Source organism: Eupeodes corollae, chromosome 1 (assembly GCF_945859685.1).
Source record: "Eupeodes corollae chromosome 1, idEupCoro1.1, whole genome shotgun sequence".
NCBI lineage: Eukaryota > Metazoa > Arthropoda > Insecta > Diptera > Syrphidae > Eupeodes > Eupeodes corollae.
Window position 1 is genome coordinate 214,925,050 of NC_079147.1, and position 13,638 is coordinate 214,938,687.

General features: G+C 30.7%; 1 long non-coding RNA gene across 3 annotated transcripts; it reads left to right on the forward strand.

The window, feature by feature from the left end:
- Positions 1-11,747: 11,747 nt before the first annotated feature.
- LOC129943397 (uncharacterized) lies at positions 11,748-13,373 on the forward strand. Of its 3 annotated transcripts, none has more exons than XR_008781236.1 (3): positions 11,748-12,035; positions 12,138-12,319; positions 12,380-13,373. It is a non-coding gene; the product is annotated as an uncharacterized LOC129943397 (long non-coding RNA). The 3 variants fall into 3 exon arrangements; XR_008781235.1 differs by having other exon boundaries at positions 11,751-12,319; positions 12,380-12,687; positions 12,765-13,373; XR_008781234.1 differs by having other exon boundaries at positions 11,748-12,319.
- Positions 13,374-13,638: the final 265 nt, after the last annotated feature.

Below are 13,638 nucleotides of genomic sequence, written 5' to 3' on the forward strand. Positions count from 1 at the left end.
ATTTCTTGATTTAAAGCGATTGGCGTTTTCAATGGAAGTTTTTGCTCTATTTGAAGACAGTTAAACGTTTCATAAGGAATAACTCCGAATTCGAAGGCAAAATTCAAAATTCAAAATTTATTTAGATATATAGAATCACTTTTTATGTGTTAAGAGGCTGGGGTTTGCTCCACATTAATAACTTCCAATTGTGACCTCATGCAAATCCAAAAAATTTAAAGAACTTAAGTCATTTAAAGAAGTGAGCCAAAAATTGAAGGTTGCGTTTTTTCTATGCACGGTATCGAGACTTTAAATAAAAAATGTGTACATTTTTATTTTTTGTAAAATTGTGAAATGGGGTTTTTTATAAATTCTACCATAAATTAAAAAGTTAATTTTCGTAATATAAACTTTTTTCATAAAATATTTGTTAAGTTTATTTTTTTGTTTTATAAAAACTTGATAGCTTTGTTAGTTCTTGATATATGGATGGCGAAAAAAGTTATTCCTAACCATCGAAAGTAAAGAACATACCTGTACTCGCAATCATCTCTCTAAAAACCATGGGTTTAGATTCTAGGGACTTTGAAACATCGAGAAATGTCAAAAATTTCAATTTTACAAATCGGCCCCATTTCAATAACTTTTTACACGAAGTTTAAAATATTTAAACGCTTGTATCATAAATAATTTACATTTTATTGTTTTTTTAAACAGTTACAAAGATAATTAAAATTAAAACATTCAAAAAGAAATAGATGAAATGAAAAAAGCTGTTTTGTTGTTTTTGAATAAGGAAGATTAAACCATACCGCTAGCTTGCACGAAACATTGACACTTTGGAGATAGAGAAGATTTTTAACTCTTGGGCTTTTCGAATCTCAAGTGATATAGTCCTGCTTGTTAATACAGCCTCCGAGGTAATGAGTCAATAGTCTACATCAGTAAAGAAGATTTTTAGAAGAAAACCTTTATTATTTTTATGCATTTCAAAGACAAAATTCGTAGTAAATGTTGACAATTCCAATCCGTTATTAAAGCTAAAGTTTTATTTCTCATATTTCTCGTTAAAATTAACAAAAATTCGATGTTTTTTCTGTTTTATCATTTGAAAAATTTGAGGGTCAAACATTTTTTCATTATTCTGAAATATCAGAAATTAGAAGATATTTAATATACTAACTTAAACAGTTTTTTTATCATGTTAAACTATGTTTTCGAAATTTTAGACTATTTTCAACACTTGGCTACAGTTTAGTTTTATAAAGTTCGAAAAATCATATTATTAACTTTTTGCAAAATCATTTCTTTCCCTGAGAGGTCTTGAAGGAACATGAATTGGGTAAAGTGAAAGCAGCATAGAACAATCTATATGGTTACATATATAAAAAACACTGGTTATTTCTGATTTGAAGGGTCTTTAAGCGTAAAATTAAGCACCTGTGGTTATATGCATAATATTATCTACCCAGTACAATTAAAAAAAAAAGGAGAAAAACTACACTAACTATAGAGAAATCAGTGTATTTAACATCGCTTACAAAATCTTCTCTGCCGTAATATGTGAACATCTAAAGCCCATCGTCAAGAACCTGATAGATCCTTATCAGTGTGGTTTTAGACCAGGAAAGCCCACAGTCGATCAAATATTCACATTACGGCCAAGGGCGGATCCACACTTTTCATCTATCACACACTTAGATGAGTTTTTACTCTCCGCTTAAAAATGTTCTTTTATGTTTTCTAAAGGAGGATAGCAAAATTTAACTAACACAATGTGTACGAGTATTATAACGTAACCTTTACACATTCCAATTGCTAAAATGATAACTTTAGTTATCAAATTATTTTAAAACACTGTTTTCCAGCAAAGTATGGTCTAACTATTTAATTTGTATGCCTCCTTTCTTGTAGAAAGAAGCCAAATTAAGAACACAAAATTTAAAGAAAGTTTTAGAAAAATCACATGTTTTAATCAAAAAATTTTGTATAGGGACTGCTGTTATTTTTCGAATAACTAAAATGAAAAAAAAACGCCTTACGCTAATCGGCTGAAAACCTTATTTGCAATCAATACAATTGTTTGGACTGTAGGAGGCTGGAAAAACAGACAGACGGACGGAATCGGAGTACCAACTTTTTTCGACTTCTCTACCGTCGTAATGTCATAGTTGATTAAAAGCTCTAGTTCGAAATTGTTTACTAATGCAAAACATATCATATAATTTCTATACGTCGAAAGTAAAAACCACTTCAATGTTTACTATTTACATATATGTGTCATAGATGAAGAAGTTAATTGGGTGAGTTCACACAGAACTGTAGCGCCACCTTAAATAAGTAAATAAGTGAGCTTAGTTATAGCCCGGTAATGTGTTACAAGATTTTTTGGACCAGGACCAGGTAGGACTTAAATATGAGAACTTCCACTCATCAAGAAATTCGCCAGTACAGAGCGATTTATTAAAAATTATTAGTAGTGGAAACACTAATGTGAATTGACATTGCTTCAGAACCAGAGACGGAATTCCATCTGGACTAGTATTTGACCTAGATTTAAATTTTGAGATACCATTAAGAATGTCAGACTCAAAGAGATGATGTTTTGAGTCATTAGCATTGTTAATGCATACATTTTCTGTTTGATGGAGCTTTAATTCGGAATGTTGAACATAAACCGACTTAAAAAAATTTGAGAAAAGTTCTCATGAACTCTGTAAATCATAAAAAATACTACCATTAAATTCCATATTTTTTTGAAGAGCTAAAGAACTTTTCTTTCCATTTAAAAAAGTCCAAAACTCTTTGGAATCCGAAGAAATACTGCTTTGGATGTTCAATATGTATTGCTTGTGCAAATACTTGTTTAGAAAATCATATTCTTTACGAAATTGGCAGAAAAGCTGTATGTAAGCTTTGGAATTTGATTTTCTAAATTTGTTAAAAGCTTTATTTTTAACATTTTTTAAATTAGTTAAACTTTTATTAGACCAAGGTGTCTTAAATGATTTCAAACATTTCCTTTTTGGAATACATTGTCTTAAGCTAATCGAAAAAATATATATAAACTTTTTAAACGCATCTTGAAGTGATAAACCGGAAAGATCATGCGTCCAGTCAATGGAATGAAGGTAATTGTTGAGTGCAACGAAATCTCCTTTGTTGAAATCAAAAAAAATCATCATTAGACAAAAGTACAGAGTTTTTAACACAGTTTTCAAATTTTAAAATAGAACATATTGCAACATGATGAATTGAATTTTTTAAAAGTGAAAATTGAACTTGAATAATTTCAATATTAATATTATCTACAAAAACTAAATCTAACAATCTATGAAGTGAATTATAAATATGATTAACTTGAGAAATATTCATAGAATACATAGAATCAATAAAATTATTTTCATAATCTTTTTTTCATGATTTTCATTTGAATAATTCCATATAATATCACCTAAATTAAAATCCCCAACAATAAATGGGTATTGATTTTCCAATAAATTGCCTACGATGTTAACTATGACTTTCATATATATCTGTTTACCAACAAAGCTAACATTAATACATAGTTGTTCATTATTTTGTCCAGTCTTACATACAACAATACTTGGATGACAATGCAAAAAATCAGCAAACATATTACTAATCTCTGTTTCATCGGATGAAATTTTATCTTCAAACCTCATGTTGAGGGGTAAGCCATAAGATTACGTTTTACCTTTTGAAAATGTCCAAAAAGCTTTCGAGTCAAGTTTTATTTTCATTTCTAGACCCCACATATACTGTTTATACACAAACTTTTTTAGTATTTCGTAACAATTTCTTTGGTTTATGAACTGCTCGCTGTAAACTGAACTGGATTGATATTTTTTTTTGAAGATTAATGAGCTTATTTTTCAAATGAGTTAGTCTTTTATTAAACCAAACAGATTTTCAGTTTTTGACTTTTCTCTTTACTGGAACAAAACCCATTTATGATTCTTCATTTCTACACGTTAATTTAGAGAAGTTAGTTTCTAAATTAAAACTTGACGAATGTTGGTTTTTGAGTGCTCAAGTGTTGAAACTTTATCTGTATTAACACGGTCTATCGCGTAGCCCCACAAAAAGCGGGTTCAGTTATCATATGACCATAAGGCTTCGAATTGACGGTGACAGCCGTTCCATCGTTTTCGAAGAAGTAAGGTCCATCAACACCTCCGGAGCAACTAGCGCACCAAATAGTGACTTCTTGTCGATGTAATGGCCTCTCTTCAATTACTTGAGGATTCTCAGAACCCTAAATACGGAAATGTTGATTTTTATTAACATACCCACGTGAAACCACAAAATGGACAACCCGTTACTATGCGAATCAAACCAAATGATGCCCTTCAGTCTTCAAAGTAGTATGCTGACAAAAATATTTATGAAATTATGCAAAAGGATAATCTTCAAAATTGACAGCTGTAAGTGGGACAAATTTTAAGAAAAAATTTTCGACCTTAATGTTTGCCTATTGAAATTTAAAATCTTGTACCCAAATGATTTCTTCTTCTTCTTTGTATGTACATATGCATGTGTATACCTATTGATTTATATTATTTTTTATATCACAAAAAAAATTTATACAAAATCTTGAATAAATAACTGAATCTTATAAATCAAAATTATGCATGCTTTGAACCATCCGTAACATACTGCAGCTAACTTTGGTCCAATCAAATTCAAGTGTTTTTAAATTCAAATTGAATAGAAACTGTTGAAATAATTTAAACGGCAGCCATTTAATTTTCCCAGTATTTTATTTCAATTATGTTATGCTCCTAACGCCTCATAGATGGCGACTCTTTGACTTTGTGCAAAACGTCAAATTGCATTACAATAAAAATTAGAAATAGTTCACTTAGTTTTTAAAATGAGTTTGTTAATTTTATAAAATTATTTAATTGATACATACCTATATGAATGCAGAGTAAAAAAAGAAAAGTTTTAAAGAATATACCCGTTCAGCCATGATTCAAAATTCAAATAACGTTCACTATAATAAATTTCCCTTTTTTAAAAGTAAACCTAACTATATGTCTGTCTCTTTAATATATCAGACAAGACTATTTTTGACATTTGTTTTCAATTTCTTATTTTTTGTGTGTTTTGTTTGTGTTTTTATTTCTTCAATCCGGTATTTTATTTTTTGTTTATTTTTCCATTCTCATTTGATTAAAGTAGGTATCTTTTTATTTTATTATTTTTCTGTTAATACAATAATAAATAGTTTAATGAAATGGAACACCAAGTGGGTTATCTAATTGTGTCCATATAATCAATTGCCTTTTAAGATTATACAAATCGAAGGGAATGGTTTTCAACTCAATGTCTCTTATTTAACTGTGTTTTGTTATGTATTGTTGCTATAGTGTGCAGTTCTTAGCGAATTCTTGAAATATTTTGTACCAAGTTCAAGTGGCATTGATAATTACTTTAAGTATGAAAAATTTAATTTTCTTTCTGGTAGTTAATGACTATGAAGCGTTTCGAATGCATCCACCTGTCTCAATAAAACCTTGAAAGTTCCCATTAAAGTTGGGATTGGAAAAGTGCGTGCAATTCTGTACAAAAAGTGATGGATTGTTATGGAAATAAAGGTTGACAAAATGGAGATAATCATTTTTGATTATACTGTTGCATTGTATGAAATATAAGTATCTACAAATACTCACAAGGAATCTCGATTAAGTATCTTGAGCTATTGGGTTTCAAAGGCACTTGCCAAGTTTTTTTAGTTTAAATTTAATGAGTGTAAGGTAGCTGTAGGTCAGTATAGCGAAGGGTTTGTGGAATGTATATGTTGTGTAAAAGACGTAAAGAACCCGAAAGAAATTATACATTTTTCCTGAAGCTTATTTGAGTCCTAAAGCTTATAGTTTTGATTATAGATGTTGTGTGTGCATAAATCATAAGTTATGGTTCCTAGAAAATTTAAATCATAAAATATTAAAGTTTAATTTAAAGCAGCACTTAAATAATAAAAGAAAGAAAGAAACAAGTTCGCAACAAAGGGTTCATTTCAACACAAATATTCATTTTCAAAAAAGAAAAACAAATTAATTATTCATATTATATGAAACTTGTTTATTTTATAATTGCTATATTTTTTATTTATTTATCGTGTAAAGTGTGATGTGAGTTCTAGGATCGAAATTCTGACAAGATACAAATTACAAACATTATAAAAACAACGTTTTTAAAAATGTCTCTACTTCTCAACTCCAATATGTATTGGAAATCATTGGTTTTAAAATCAAAGTTTTAAATTTCCCGAGGTGTTAAGTTCTTTATATAGAATCAATTCAATGGTTTTTGCTGAATCCAAGCTTTGCAGAAAAATTGATTAACTAACAGGGTGTTTTTTAGAATTTTAAAAAAGGAGTAATATATTTTGGTTGACCTAATACCGCACCTACTAATAGTCACATTGCTTTTAAATACATTTTATTTTGAAAGTTATTGAATTAATAAATAAACTTACAGTTTTTTTTATAAATCGTAAAACCTCGAAGAAAATATTTGCTAGCAATATCTTACGAAAGAATTATGATATTCAAGATAGTTTTATGTGAGCAAACATTAAGTTTCTGATATCTGGTAACATTTTTGTAACAAAATCCAATAGAAATTATTTTACAAAAAATCAAAGTATACATAAAATTATTAAACACGCATTTTCGGCTCAAATATTTGAGAACGAAAAAAAAATATTGACGAATTCTTAAAATATGAGCTATTTTTTTTTGTTGAAAAAAATTCAATCCAAACTTTTTTTTAAAACCTACCAGTTATACTAATCTTGAGGGAAAATAGACTAATCTGCAATTTGTTATTAAAAATTACCAAAAATACCATTTGAATGTTTTTAAACAAAAAAAAGTGTATTATATTTGAAATTGTCTTCCGTACAATGTATCGAACAAAGTAAAGTTGTCTTCTAGTTTTATCCTTTGACGAAGATACCTCCTACACCATCAATAATACTTATATCTTTACGCATGTAATACCATGCAAATTATCAATAAACAATAATATCAAATGCCTTGTTTGGAATACCAGCGAAATTATATTCATAAGAGAAAATAACAGCCTTATAATATAATAATCAAATTGCCAAAACGTGTCTCTGTGAAATGAATAGTGTTTTTATCAAAAAACTTAAAAGCACTTTAAAACTGCTTCAAAGAAAATGAAAGCATGTGCAGCATGTGGGGGCATTTTAATTATACAAAACTACCAAAAAATCTTTATTAAAAAAATAAGTGCTATAAAAATAATTAAATCCAATGAGTATTTTTATTGTTATTTCTTAATTATACATACCTGTTGTCTACGTGATGTGTTTTTAAAGAGCTAACGTATGTTTATTTAAAAGTGTACTGAAGAAGAGAAAAAATGGCAAAATCAACGCTAAAGATTGACATGTATCTAAGATAATCAAATACAAATCTTTTCGGATGATAATTTTTTACTTTAAATATATGTACATATGTAGTTTCCGATTAGATATATGTACACATTTACCCGTATTACTAAAGAAAACATATTTAAAATTAATTATTTCAGATCCCGTGTTTAGAAAAACTACACAACGGAATACAAATATTCCGGACTCAAATGGAACGGTAGGCAACTGCCTTTAGTTTGAGTTCGTGTTCGTTTTCCTAAACACGGAAGCATAAATAACTAATTTTAGGTATATTTTCTTTATAAATACGAGGGATTGTATTTAATATATTTTTTCTATTTCAATCACATGCTAAGATTTCGTTTCATTTTATTTGTTTAAAAAGTCTGATTCAAAAAACTTGACTTAAGCGCATGTCCAATAAGGGCTTTTTCAAGAGTTTTCACTTTAGCGTAAACGATTCTATGGGACGAATCATCTTTCGCACTCGTACAGTTGCTAGAGTACTAAAAGATCTTGACAATCTCAAATCCACCGGCCCGGATAGTATCCCCGCTATTGTTCTAAAGAGGTGTTCTTCTCATGGTTTATCTCACAGAATAGTGTAAACAAATCTTTACATCATTTCAGAGAAAGTAAGGTTATTGCACTTGAAATTGGCATTTGGAAGAGTTTAGCATCGAGCTCTCTTATCGAAAATGTGTTTTTTTGGTATCGATGAATGTCTTCATTGTTGGGTTCGAAATTACCTTTTGGACCGTTCAATTCAAGTAGTATTGGACGGGTTCAAATCTGATATTCACAAAATAAACGTTGGTGTGCCCCAGGGCTCCGTTTTGTCTCCAACACTCTTCCTTATTTGTATAACTGATCTAAATTTTTTCGCTGATGACAGTACCCTCAGATTTTTATATTCCTTTTTAGATTCTCATTCTTGTTCTTCGGATGCAGACTACCAACGGCAACGTATGATAAGCTCATTAAATTCTGATCTTGACAATATTGTTCAATGGAGAATCAAAAACCTTGTAGAATTTAATGCTTCATAAACTCAATGCTGTCTACTGTCGCAAAAGCGTAACCCTTCCCAGTGGTACTTGGATCGAGGAGATTGAACAACTATCAGTCCTAGGTGTGTGCATCACAAACCACTTGTTGTGGAGGGATAACATATTTGACATCGCCAAAAATACTGTTAAGTGTTTATGTTTTCTCCGAAAATGCAAGAAGTTTTTTACGCCTTCTCATCTGGCTATAATTTACAAAGCTTTTATTCGTCCAAAATTCGAGTATAACTCTCATATTTGGGCTCTCATATTTCCCAATAACGTACTTGAGACTTCTATATAGAATTGAAAAAAGAGCCCTAAAAATGATTGGAGATCATTCTCTTACCGAGACATTTGGTTCTCTTGAACACAACGCAAGGTCTGATGCCTGTCATTGTTTTATCGTTATTTTTATAAACATTACATTACACACTACTCACCACATAAATGTACAGAGTAGAGAACACACCACCTTGAGCGACTAGACTATGTGATAAAGTGATAACAACACAAGACATTAATACAAGACAGAAGGACTTCCCCTTAAACAATTCAACCGTAAAACCCGTATTGCTAGGAATGCCCATCAGTTTACCCTAGAGCCAAATTTAAGTATTGTTAAGAGCAGATATTTTTTCTTTAGCCGCACTGCACGAATGTGGAATGCATTACCAAGGCTCAATACAATGTGCAGACATTCAAAATCAATGTGCATCGGCTTCTCCTTTCTAATCCTAATATCCTATTCTCCTTTCCTTATTGCCCGCACTGTGTTTAATCATTATAAGGACGTTCTTAACCCTCAATCTTAGAATACTTGTTGAATCATAACTGCTATAAGATACCCTTTTTCTCTTTTTATCAAACTACGGATGTTATTTCCTTATTCGATTGCGAAAGTTCTGTTTTTTGTTAATTTTATGAACAAGATATATTTTCAACATAATTTCAAGCTTAAAGTATTTTAACTACATTCAGAAAATGCAAAAAGATCTTACAATAAATCCAAGGTATTTTTGGAAGTTTATAGATAACAAAACAAAATCTTGCCCTTATTCGTCTGTTCTCGAGTTCAATTAAGTTTCAAAACACGATCCCCGGTAAATTTATTTTCGTACTTTTTCAAATGTGCCTTTAATCCTGAAACTTTAAGCTGTGATACCTTTAACTTTAATACGTCAACCTTTGTTAAATCTGACGTTAAAGGCCAAGATTTTGATTTATTGAAATATATAACTTACTCGATTGATTTGAACTTTTAAAGTAATATTGACAACATTGTAAAGTCTATATTTAATCTTGACTATACTTGTATACCCAGTCCTATTTTAAAAAATTGTGTAAATTATTTGTCGCTTCCTTTGTGCATTCTTTTTTAATTTGTCAATATGTTTTTATGTGTTTCTATCTATTTGGAAAAGTTCCTTTATTATCTTTTTTCAGACCTTTTGCTTGATTATCTGTAGTCCTTAAACTCTTTGAGTCTGTTATTTGTGAATCACTATGTGTTAATGTTAACGCAATAATCGTTCCAAATCAACTTGGCCTTTCCAAAGGAAGTTCTACTGTTACTTTTTTGTAAAAGCAAATCACAATTAGACTGTATTCTTAAAGACTTCAGTAAGGCGTTTGACAAGCTCTTACATTGAGTGTCACTCTTTGATTGAAGAAAGCTGGGCTTGCTAGAACATTTCCTACAATTGCTTCAATCTTACTCATTTGAAATTTCTTCCTCTGTACTTTTGAAGGTTGCTAATTTAACAAATTTAAAGTGTACTATAGTTCCACAAGGTTACCCTCTAGGTCCTTTTCTCTTCATTTTATTTATAAATGACTTACCATCTGTGTTAAAACACTCTTAGTGCATCATTTATTCCGACGATGTTACAATTTTCAAGAATTCATGTTTATAAAAGCTGTACTGTGATCTTAACTCGTTTTATGGTTTTTTGATTTGTGTGTTCTATGAAATTTACGAGAAAGCTTACTGTAGTTTGTTTAAATTATGTCAGTTCTTGATGTGTTATTTTATAGAAAACTAAAATTCTCACCACACACATGAAGTCAAGTTTTATAAAGCAGCTTTTTAAAACATTTGTCCGACCACTTCTTAAACACGCTTTTTAGGCCTGAACACCAAATTATGCCTGTCTTAAATTTAGACTAAAACTGGTGCAAAAATGGTTTCTAAGAATTGCACTGAGAAAGACAGTTAAGATTAATCCCTACAATTTTTCCCATCTTATCAATACAGAGTAAAAATTATAAATATGCCGAGACGTGAGAGCAGATATTCTTATTAATGTTTTGGTTTTGTTGTCAAAAAAATGAATGAAAATATTGACCCTTTGCGCCTTGAGCCTCATGGCAGCTTCAATATTCCACAAAGAAACCTGATTAGTTTAACCGATGTACGTAAGTATATATGGCATTACAAACTGTCATTCTATTTATGAACAATGAATATAATAACAATATCAAGTAAATCTTTAAACTGTAAACGCATTGTTAAAAGCTAGTACTCAGCTCTGAGGGCTTAAATAAATAAATGTGTTGAAAGTATCGTCTTTAGTTATCATATCGTCTCTTGGTCCAGACGTTCATGCGTATCCAAATAAAAATGTCTACTTCTATTTGCAAAGGGTCAACATTTGCTGACATACATAAATTTGTACAATATTCTCAGTACGAGAAATAATTTGATTAAGAGTTTTGTACTTTTCTGCTTAAAATAGGAATAGGAACAATCTTATGTCTTTAAAAAACAACCTCCAAAAAAGTTCAAGCGGGTTTCTGCAATTAAAACACTTTTAATCGAGTTCAAGAATTTTGAAACATTTCGGACAAATATTTTACAAAACCAATTTACTAATAAACGAATAGATACTCTTAACAGTGGCTCATAGCACTGCATGTGGAAGGAAGATGAAAGTTGAATTCTGTCTCAAAGCACAGGTTGAAGGTTTTTGCATCACATTCCACTGAGAATCATTATAAACTCTTAATTGGGTACATTTTGGTTTGTTCAATTAAAATTAATTTGAACCCAAGAAGATGTATCGCATTTCATAACTCACTTACTTTAACACTCTTTTATAGCATTTAACAGGCTGATGCTATTTTGTTCACCTCTTTATGGCCCCCAAATCAAATAAAATAAATCTGGAACGGTTTTTCTTTTAATTCACTTTCACAAAAATAAAAACTCTGCACATAGTATTTGCGCACTATAAATGATAAATGCACAGGTACATACAACTGACGACAGACGGACGCGGACGCGGACGGGGCGACGACGATCAAACGATGGCAACGATGACGGCGACGACAACGGACAGACGTTTCGTCTCAAACAAAACGATTGAAGTAGTAAATAATTTATATACGAATCAATTAAACTTCTATTCAAAGCAAATATGCAGCTGATTTAAAGCTTTTTTGAATTTTAATTGAATTTGTTTTTCTTTTAATATTGATATTGATTCAGTACCAAATCTGCTCTCTGAATTGTTTTGGCCCGTTGCGTTGCCAACGTTGCAAAACTACGATTTAAACTAAATTAGAAGTAGGTAGGTTGGTAGTATTCCAATGGTGATGGTAATGTACCTACTTGTTTGGGATTTATACGCACAGTAAATGCGAAGTATAAAGTATCTTCTCCTTGGATTTAGTTGGATTCCCAATCCGATTCTTGTTGAGGTGTGATCGTCATCGTCGTAGTCGTAGTCGTAGTCGTCGTCGCATCGCTGTCGACGACGTTCGTAGTCGAATCGATTGAAGTCGTGAGATTGAGGTGAATATCTCTTGGTTTCGGGGTGAATTGAAAAAAACACCTAGACTGCGGGTATAGATTGTAAGTAGGTCCAGATAAGTTCTTCGTTTCCTTCTTCTGACATTCAATTTAAATGTATAGAAACCTATGTGGCGATATAATTGCAGACGGACATACGAACGGACGCGACGGTGTGTTGTATTGCTTCAGCTGTAGCTATAACTGCAGGTACGTGTGCAGTGAAAAAGTGGTCCCCAGTCAAATATAAAGAATGATTAATATGTTTCTACGGGCATTCTAAACACAACCAACCTGCAGTCGATTGAATAATGGCTAAAGGAAAGACACATACGGAAAACACCGCAGTTAAGAAATCTACAGATGATGATAAATAGCGATGCGAAACATGGTTTTCCATCTGCCTCGTTTTGTTTTAATAAATATTTTAGGTACATTTAATGTATTTTATTAAATGTATTGCAAATCAAGTTTTTATCTCTTTATTTATTTTCAATCCAACTTAAAGATGGATTGATTTCAATTTCGAGTGCACAAAGTAAAGGATCGATCGTAAGGGCTGAAGATTTGATTTGCAAAAAGGTATCGAGAGATACTCAACTCAACATTGATCTGGTGTGCGAGATCAAAAACTAGTTTGACACGCCTTACCTGATGGTCAGTCAGTCAATACAAGAAATAATAAAAGCACAAAAAATGCAATAAAATGAAAATAAAAATAAAAAAAATCGTATGTGGTTTACTTGCGTGCAAAGAGTTTTAGTAGACGGCAAAAAAAGCAAATACAAATAAAAATAAAACAAATCAAAGAAGTTGAATTTGTGAAACTTCGATATGTCCATTAGTGTAATACAGTAATGTTCCACTAATCGGATTCACCAATCATTTCGCAATTTTCTAATAAATAACTCAAGGTTCAGACGTGAATGAAAAAAAAAACAAAGAAATAAAAATACTTAGTTGAAAATTGTGGTACAAAAATAAATATAAGTAACGATGGATGCCACGGTCATCTCGTTGGACAAGCATCTTGTCTCATGTAGAAAACAGACTAGCTTGGCAGACATTACTATTTATTTAAAATTTAAATAAATTTAAATAATTATTAAAAATAGCATAAAACATAAAAAGTGCGTATACGCCCAGTGTACAAATGTATCATAATTGTTTTTGTAGTTCCTAGAGCGAAACAAATTGTGCGTACAAAAATTGTAGTGTTTTTTCTACAAAATCGACTGAATATCGAAACAAATTCGTATCTGTTAATAAAATAGTAAATTAAAAAAAATCATATTGCTGTGTCAAGTAAGAAAATCATATTGCTGTATTTTGATAGCAAAGTTGAGCTTCGAAAATTCTTTTCAAGGAACTGAGAAAATAAA